General features: G+C 47.6%; 1 long non-coding RNA gene across 1 annotated transcript; it reads left to right on the plus strand.

The window, feature by feature from the left end:
• Positions 1-616: 616 nt before the first annotated feature.
• Positions 617-5,209, plus strand: LOC147574272 (uncharacterized). The gene is made up of 2 exons (XR_015244076.1): positions 617-681; positions 3,485-5,209. It is a non-coding gene; the product is annotated as an uncharacterized LOC147574272 (long non-coding RNA).
• Positions 5,210-9,270: the final 4,061 nt, after the last annotated feature.

Consider the following 9,270-nt stretch of genomic DNA (forward strand, 5'->3'; position numbering starts at 1 on the left):
GAGACAGAGCATGAATGGGGGAGGGGCAGAGAGAGAGGGAGACACAGAATCGGAAACAGGCTCCAGGCTCTGAGCCATCAGCCCAGAGCCTGACGCGGGGCTCGAACTCACGGACCGCGAGATCGTGACCTGGCTGAAGTCGGACGCTTAACCGACTGCGCCACCCAGGCGCCCCTCAAGCCGTACTCTTAAGAGACATTATCTCCCTTCACAATCACCCCGCAAGGAACAGGCATGCCTTGGAATATGTCTCTGGTGTTATGGATGAAGAAACTGAAAGACGCCTGGCTGGCTCAGTTACTAACGCACGTGACTCTTGATCTTGGGGTTGTAAGTTCGAGCCCCACACTGGGAGCAGAGATTGCTTACAAATAAAATCTTTACAAAAATAGAAGAAAGAGGGGCGCCTGGGTGGCGCAGTCGGTTAAGCGTCCGACTTCAGCCAGGTCACGATCTCGCGGTCCGTGAGTTCGAGCCCCGCGTCGGGCTCTGGGCTGATGGCTCAGAGCCTGGAGCCTGTTTCCGATTCTGTGTCTCCCTCTCTCTCTACCCCTCCCCCATTCATGCTATGTCTCTCTCTGTCCCAAAAATAAATAAACGTTGGAAAAAAAAAATTCAAAAATAGAAGAAAGAAAAAGAAACCGAGCCCCAGGGAGGTTCCGCTACTTGCCCAAGGTCAAGGTGAGCACAGTGAGTGCAGGCCAGGGCTCAGCCTGTACTCACTTGGTGGCTTTGGACAAGTCACAGGGCCTCTCCGGGCCTCAAGTCGTTATGTTTAAAATTGAGGTAATAGGGGCACCTGGGTGGCTCAGTCAGTTAAACGTCTGACTCTTGATTTCGGCTCAGGTCATGATCCCAGGGTGGTGAGGTTGAGCTCTGCGTTGAGCCCCAAGTTGGGCTCCCAGTTGAGTCCCGCATCCGGCTCTGGCTCCACGCTGACAGTGCACAGCCTGCTTGGGATTCTCTCTCTCTCCCTCTCTCTCTGGCCCTCCCCTGCTTGCACTCTTGTGCATGCGCTCTCTTTCAACATAAATAATATAATAAAATGGGGACGGGGCACTTGAGTGGCTTAGTCGGTTAAGCGTCCGACTTTAGCTCAGTGATTCGTGAGTGATTCATGATCTCATGATCTCATGATCTCATGATTCATGAGTTCAAGCCCCATATCGGGCTCTGCACCGTCAGCACGGAGTCTGCCTGGGATTCTCTCTCTCCCTATCTCTGCCCACCCCCCACCCCCGACTTGTTCTCCCTCTCTCTCTTTCTCTCTAAACTTAAAAAAAAAACCTGGAGATAACACCAGCCTCATGCAGAGGGTTGGGGAATAAGGATTGGGTGTGGTGGCACAGACCTAGCACTTGACCCTTTTTCAGTGATTGTTACTTTCTCTCTCTATCCTCTCCTGCCTCCTGTTGTCTACACTCTGAGACTTTCCTCTGTGTTCAGTGTTGCAAACCTTTTTTTAGCAGGAGGAATTGTTTTTCATCTCTGCAAAGCCTTGAAAGATGTGGTAGGCACTGGTTCTATAAAAGGGGAGAACGGTTGGGAGGAAAGAAAATGCTAGTGCCTAATGAGGGAGCCCCTGAGTCTGTTGACCAGAATTCTTGGGTCTCTTTGAGGGAGTGGTGAGCAGGGCATATTGCCATCCAGTCCCTGCAACCAACTCAGTTCCTCACGGCTTCCCAAGGGGCTTTCTGCCCGAGCCCAGCATGCCTGCTGAGTGCTGCACCTGACTTGGATGGTTTATGGTGCCTTGGTTTTGCTCAGGCCCCTGGCGACCCTGAGAAAGCCCTTAGTCCGTCCCCTTTGCCAAAATCCTTCCCTTTGTGCTTCAAAACTGGGCTCAAAATGTAAACGTCACTGGGGCGCCCGGGTGGCTCAGACGGCTGAGCGTCCGACTCTTGATTTCGGCTCAGGTCATGATCTTGCGGTTCGTGAGTTCAAGCCCCACGTGGGGGCTCGGTGCTGACAGCTCGGAGCCTGGAGCCTGCTTCGGATTCTGTGTCTCCTTCTCTCTCTGACCCTCTGTCTTGGTCTCTGTCTCTCTCCCAAAAAATAAACATAAAAAAATAAAGTTGCACAGGCAACCAGTCTGTGTTCGAAAATAACAATACAACTGTATTAGGAGGATTTGGGGAGGAGTCACGGCAGTGAGTACAAATCCTCCCCTGTCAAACAGAAGATCAAGAAATGGCTGTATAAGTATAATATTTCGGGGCAAATAACAGAAGATAAAACGCACGTAGTTAAAATAGTTCAGATCTGAGAAGACATTTCTTTTATTTATTAAAAAATTTTTTTTCACGTTTATTTTTGAGAGACAGAGAGACAGTGTGAGCTGGGGAGGGGCAGAGAGAGAGGGAGACACAAAATCCGAAGCAGACTCCAGGCTCCGAGCTGTCAGCACAGAGCCCGACGCGGGGCTTGAATTCACAGCCCGCGAGATCATGACCTGAGCCGAAGCTGGCCGCTTAACTGGCTGAGCCACCCAGACGCCCCTGAACAGACATTTGTCCAAAGAAGGCATACAATGGCCAATAAGCACATGAAAACGATACTCGGTACAAAAATACAGGCATAAAGGTGGTCAACATCAGTAGTCATTGGGGAAACGCGAATCAAAACCACAAGCTACCACCTCACACCCGTGAGGGTGGCTATGACAAAAAGTAAATAAAATAAAACAGAAAACTCTAAGTGTTGGTGAGGAGGCGGAGAAATTGGAAGCCACGTGTGCTGCAGTGGGAATGTAAAATGGAAAGGAAGCCATTGTATTCCAAAATGGAAGCCATTGTGGAAAACAGCATGGCAGCTCCTCAAAGAGTTAAAAGCAATCACCCCATGATCTAGTGACGCCACTTCCAGGTTTGTGCCCAAAAGAAGTGCAGGTAGGAACCTGGACAGACATTTGTACACACAGGTTCATAGCAACATTCTTCACAATCGTCAAAAGGCAGAAACAACCCAAATGCCCATTGGCGGGTGGTTGAGTGGATAAACAACGTTGTGGTACGTCCATACAACGGAATATTATTCAGGCTTCTAAAGGAGGGAAACTCTCACCCGTGCTGCCTTGAGGACATTGTGCTGAGTAAAAGAAGCCAAACGCAGAAGAACAGACACTGACCTGAGGTACCTAAGGTGGTCAAAGTCCTCAGGAATTAGAACGGTAGTTGCCAGGGGCAGGGGATTGGGGGAGTGAGGAATTAGCGTTCAATGGGTATAGAGTTTTAGTTCGGGAAGATGGAAAAGTTCTGGAGATGGATGGTGGGGATGGTTGCACGACAGCGTGATTGTACCTAATGCCACTGGACCGTCCACTTCAAAATGGTAAACTGGTGTATTTTATTTATGTCGATTTTGCTACTAATAAAACAAAGTTCTCTTTGGAGCATGGGACTAGAAGGAGGGGTGGGACAGAGAACCGATGCTTATTTGCTCAAAAGCCTTTTTCTCATTTTATTTTCCTAAAACATCTTTCTAGGTTTTATTTTCAAGTAATCTCTACGCCCAACGTGGGGCTCGAACTTACAGCCCCGAGATCAACATGCTCTACCAACTGAGCCAGCCAGGCGCCTCCTACATGTTTTCTCTTTAATATATATATATTTTTTACTAGCAGGCCAAGGAAGGCTTCTTGATGAGTGCCATTGATCATGTCCAGGGACTAGCATGTCTGGTGAGGTTTTTCACTGGACAGCAATGAGAGCAAAGGGGTTGCTCCGGCTCGTCGTCAGCGTCAGAGTCAGATCTGGGAAGAAATCCAGCTCTACTGCCTTTCTTCTCAATGACCTTGGACAAAATTTCTTTCCTCTGGGGTAATTTTTCATCGCTCTCTGTTGTAATCGCCTGCTTCCAAGGAGTATATGAAAGACGTCCCCTTTAAAGAATCTTCTTCGCAGCATGTCTGGTTAGGAATGCAGTGCTCATGAAGGAGAGGTGGGAAGTCGAGACGCTGGCGACGCCGGTGGAGAAAAAGGGAGACAAGGGTGAGGAAGAGCGCTCATGAAAGACGAGACGACGGTCCCCTGGGACACCATAATGCTGACACTCTGCCCATCAGACCTGGTAGCCAGCACCGAAGATAAAAGAACAAGGCTGATAACAATGGTTCTAGGAGTGGCTGTGTCTGACATTCAAACTGAGAGTGAAATTTGGGAACTTGTTCCAAACTGCTCTGAAGAGTAAACTTATTTTGGTCACAACTAATAGTTGATAGCGGACACAGGCAGATATGACCTTAAAACATCCCCTGTTTTCTTGCCCACAGCTCAAAATTGGAAAAACCAAACAAGCCGCAATCCTCGCAGCCGCCAAAGGTTGTGAAAGCCTTGCTTTCGTAAAGAGTTTAGGGCGAAAATCTTTTTTGGGTGATGTAATTGTTAACTTTTCCTGGGTCAAAGTCAGGAGGAAGGTCAGCTGGGAAGTCTTGGGTAAAGACCCAGTGTTATTAGATCAAATCAAAGTTATCTTCCTTTACTCACTCATTGGCTCTGCAGACATTCATTGAGTCCTTTTTTGGTCCCAGGCACAGCCTTGGGTCCTCAGGCTGGAGATATGAATGAGGCAGGACATCTGCCTTCAGAGAACTCACTGTCTAGCAAAGAACACTCACCCTGAGACAGACGCTGGCATGCGATGTGGCCAGTGCTGTGGGAGAGGGGGCACAGGGGACAGGCACCTACCCTGGGCATGTCGCAGAAGGTCTCCTAGATATCCGAGCTGAGTCCTCAAAAAACGAGTGTGTGCTTGTTTCCTATTAGTGCTGGAATTAATTACACAAATGTAGTGGCTTCAGAACAACAGAACCATATTCTCTTACATTTCTGGAGGCCAGAAGTCTGAGGTGAGTCTTATGGGACTAAAATCAAGGTAATTGGGGGGCTGGTTCCATGATAGGAAAAGATAGGGTTCAGGAGGCAGAGAGGGAAAGGGGAAAGGTTAGGACCTGAGGTCCCTGTGTTGAGGGAGCCTAGGGACAAGCTGAAGGCAAAGTACAGGCTAACCTCAGTAATAAATGGCATTTTCCTAACACAGCTAGCCCCTCAAGGTCCTGGAAACCTTGCTTCCAAAATTCCCTAGAGACTTGAGCTGGCCCTGAGCCCCTCCCAATCTGAGGGTATATAATCACCCGTCACAACCCCAGTGCAACTCTATCTGTCCACAGGCCCTGTCCCTGTGCTTTAATAAAATCACCTTTTTGCGCCAAGACCTTTCCTAGAATTCTTTCTTGGCTATCGGCTCCAAACCCCACCATCACCCCGAAACCCCATCACCTGGGCTGGGGAAAAACACATATTTTGGAACAATGCCAGGAGTGTCTGACCACAGCAAACCCCCCTCGGGCATAAGGTTCCTCTTAAGGATGTAACACTTGGGGCGCTTGGGTGTAACACTTGTGCGCTCAGTTGGTTAAGCATCTGACTTCAGCTCAGGTCATGATCTCGCAGTTTGTGAGTTCGAGCCCCACGACAGGCTCTGTGCTGATAGCTCGGAGCCTGGAGCCTGCTTTGGATTCTGTGTCTCCCTCTCCCCCTCACATTCTGTCTCTTTCTCTCAAAAATAAATAAACATTAAAAAAAAAAAAAAGAATGTAACAGAAACCACCTACTCCCCTCAGATTTTCCTCGGGAATTTGAAAGAAGACCTAACGATATGGTAGTAGACTGACCATAAAACACAGGACCCACAAGAAATGATATGGCCATAGATCACCCCTCGTACAATGGAATCGAGCCAATCAGGAATGGACAACCCAGCACCCAGAGCTATCAAGCCAGTAAGGGCAGAACCTGAGAAGGAACGAGGGGGAAGGGAAGGGAGGGTGATGATCAGAACCTTATAAAGCAAAGGCTCGTGCCTGGAGACGGGGGCATTCACTTCTGCAGGTCCCCTCTCTGTAAAGAGAGCTTTCATACTATTCTTCCTTTCTAATCTTCTACTCTAAGATTATAGAGTATAATTTTGTGTCTGCCTTTTCATTCTTCGAAGAGGCGAGAGAAGGAATTCTGGGTGTTGAGGTAAAAAAGTCTTGCAACGGTTCTTGCTAGAGGCTCCAGGGGAGAATTGTTCCTTGTCTCTTCCAGCTTCTGGTGGCTCCAGGCCGTCCTTGCTTGTGGCCGTGTCACTCTCATCTCTGCCCCCTCCTCCTGTATGTCCAATCCCTCTCTGCCTCTCTTATAAGGACCCTTGTGATTACATCGAGGACCCACCCGGATGATTCCAGATAATCTCTCCATCTGAAGGTCCTTAACTTGATCACATTTGAAAAGTCCCTCTTGCCATGGAAAGTAACATATTCCCAGGTTCTGGGGATTAGGATGTGGACATCACCTCGGACCATCATGCAGCCACCACAGGCAGGTTGGGAGGAGAAACTGTGGACAGCCAATGGGATGTTCTAGGGGGAATACATATGAAAGGAATAGGGAGGAAATGTATGTGAAGACAGAGAGCATGTGCGCTTTGGAAGTTGCTAGTGGTTTTGTTAGGGGAGCAAAGAGTGCTTTTTTGGGAGGAGTGAGAGATAAGGTAAAGTCTTATGGGAGAGACAGTCAGGGCATATATTACAATGATTTTGGATTTTATTCCCAGGGAGCCCGTAGCTAGAGTGTGGCATGTGATAGGTATTCAATATACTTCTGCTGATTTGGGTCAAATGAATGACTCAGACAAGTAATATTCATAGAATGCCTCCTGTATATTTGTTGGAGGTGGAAATATACAAAGGATCTCCAGGGATACCTGGCTGGTGCAGCCAGTAGAGCATGTGATGCTTGATCTCAAGGCTGGTTGGGAGCTCAAGCCCCACATTGGGCTTACTTCAAAAAAATAAAATAGGGGCGCCTGGGTGGCTCGGTCGGTTAAGCGTCCGACTTCGGCTCAGGTCACGATCTCATGGTCCGTGAGTTCGAGCCCCGCGTCGGGCTCTGGGCTGACGGCTCAGAGCCTGGAGCCTGTTTCCGATTCTGTGTCTCCCTCTCTCTCTGCCCCTCCCCCTTTCATGCTCGGTCTCTCTGTCTCGAAAATAAATAAACGTTAAAAAAAATTTTTTTTTAATTAGAAAAAAAAATCAAATCAAATAAAAAGGATCCCCTTTGGTGGGATTCAAACCCTATGATCAAGAAGTGAGGCCTTTCAGGCCTTCATCGTTGTGTCAGGATGCTTCCAGAGCTGGTACGATGACCCGAGCTAACCCTTCTTGCCACTTTGCTATTTTCGGTGTGCAGGTAGGGTCTTCCCTTACGGTTTCAAGATGGCAGTTCCAGGCATCACACAAGAAAGAACCAGCAAATAGGCATGGCATCCTTTGATGAGCAAGGAAGGCCTCTCCCTAGGGCCACCCACCACGCTCCCCTGGGGTTCCATTGCCATCATCGTTATTCCTATGAACAACGCCAGTGCAAAGCAAGCCACAGTACTGTGGGCACGGGGTAGCCATTGAACATCTGCAGAAACGGCTCACTTTTGGTAATCAGGGGAGTGTTTCTGGAGGAGGTGGCATCTAGATTGGGCCTTGAAGGATGAAAGGATGGTGACCCTTCCAGGAAAGGGCATTCCAAGCAGAATGGTGTGGCACAGAGGAGAAGGTGGGAACACATGAGATATTTCAGCAGATTTACAGGGATCGTTTTTAAAACATTTTTTTAATGTTTATTTTTTTTTTAACATTTATTTTTGAGACAGAGAGAGACAGAGCATGAACGGGGGAGGGGCAGAGAGAGAGAGAGACAGAATTGGAAGCAGCCTCCAGGCTCTGAGCCATCAGCCCAGAGCCCGACGTGGGGCTCGAACTCACGGACCGTGAGATCATGACCTGAGCGGAGTTCGGACGCTTAACCGACTGAGCCACCCAGGCGCCCCAGTTTCTACATTAATATATTACAAAAGTAATACCTGCGCCTTGTGGCAAATACTCAACCCACATTAAAAGGATAGATATTCTTTCAAACCTTTCCTAGGCTCATACAAACATGTAGACATATACATAAGTGTTTCTCCAATGCCCTCCCTTTATATATATTTTTTTCCAAAAAATGAGACCATGTTGGACATTTGATGAAATGTGAATTAAGTCCATGGATTATATAGTAGTATTGATCTGTGTTAATTCGTTGACTTTTATAATTGTCCTGTAGTTATATAAGAGATTTCCTCATATTTGGGAGACAACACACTGATGTGTTTACAAATAAAGAGGCATCATGTCTGCAGCATACTTCTATTTTGCAATTTTATTTTATTTTATTTTTTTATTTTTTGAGAGAGAGTACGAGTCGGGGGAGAGGAGGCAGAGGGAGAGAGAGAATCTAAAGCAGGTTCCACGCCAAGCGCAGAGCCCGATGTGGGGCTTGATCTCGTGAACCACGAGATCATGACCTGAGCTGAAATCGAGAGTCAGATGCTTAACCAACGGAGCCACCCAGGCGCCCCTCCAGCATACTCTTAAATAGATTAGAAATATGCATATGTTTCTGTAGCAAAATGTTGACAGTTGGCAAATCTGGGTAGAAAGTATCCAAGAATTCTTTCTTCTATCCTTGCAACTTTTCTGGAAGTCTGAAATAATGTGAAAGTCAATTTTTTTTTTTTTTTTTTTTTGAGGGGAGAGAAAGAGGCAGAGGGAGAAGGAGAGAGGGAATCTCAAGCAGGCTCCAAGCCTAGAGCAAAGCCTGACACGGGCTCGATCTCATGACCCTGAGATCATGACCTGACCGCGAGATGGTGACCTGAGCTGAAGTCGGACGCTTAACCGACTGAGCCCCCCAGACGCCCCTTGATGGCTTTGACTTTAAATGTGATCTCAGTTATATATTAAGGACCTATATGCATTTGTATTTGTTTCCAGATTCTCTATGCTGTTCCACTGGTACCTGCCCATGACCATGTTATACTCTTTTGAGCTTTACTACGAGGTCTACCGTCTGGTTGGCAGGATCCTTGTGGCTATTTTTTTTTTTTTTTTATTCCACGAAGTGTGCTTGGCAATTCTTGTACGTCCATCCCTCCAGATGAATTTGATCTACAGTGAACATGGCGTACCTCTCTATTTGCGGAAGTGTTTAAAGCAAGTCTATGTAAAGAAATAAACCATAGAGAGAGATCACTTGCATTAAAAAGTACTTTGGGGGCTCCCATCCTCAAGGGCTATTTGAGTCTCTTTTTTTCAAAGAAGAAACTTGTGGGGACAAGCTGCTGTCAAAGTGCTCGCTCTTCCGCCCTGCTTTGCCTGTTTGAACCTGACCCATTCTTCCGAGCCACCTCCTCTGT

The sequence above is a fragment of the Puma concolor genome, chromosome E1, assembly GCF_028749965.1.
Source record: "Puma concolor isolate L17-30 chromosome E1, mPumCon1.1.hap2, whole genome shotgun sequence".
Classification (NCBI taxonomy): Eukaryota; Metazoa; Chordata; class Mammalia; order Carnivora; family Felidae; genus Puma; species Puma concolor.